The sequence below is a fragment of the Dipodomys ordii genome, unplaced genomic scaffold, assembly GCF_000151885.1.
Source record: "Dipodomys ordii isolate 6190 unplaced genomic scaffold, Dord_2.0 Scaffold112, whole genome shotgun sequence".
Lineage (NCBI taxonomy): Eukaryota > Metazoa > Chordata > Mammalia > Rodentia > Heteromyidae > Dipodomys > Dipodomys ordii.
In genome coordinates, this window is record NW_012267328.1 from 920,588 (window position 1) to 920,973 (window position 386).

The following is a 386-nucleotide window of genomic DNA, read 5'->3' on the forward strand; positions in this document are numbered from 1 at the left end:
CTCTCCCTCCCCCTCCCTCCCTCCCCCTCCCCCTGTCCTAGTCAGGACTGGAAGGCCCGACCCTAGCCTAGGGGACCAAAACCATCGGAAGGAAGCATCTGGTCAGCTTCAAAGACACACTTCCTGCCCCCTTTGTGTGAGGACTTTCTAGCCAAGAAGGCAGGAAGGGACCAAGTACTGGCTATGCAGGTCAGCTGTCCCTGCCCGGCCCTGCACAGGTGCTGACCACGCAGGTCAGCCGTCCATGCCCAGCCCTGCGCAGTTGCTGGCCACGCAGGTCAGCCGTCCATGCCCAGCCCTGCGCAGTTGCTGGCCACACAGGTCAGCTGTCCATGCCCAGCCCTGCAAGGTGCTGGCCACGTAGGTCAGCCATCCATGCCCAGCCC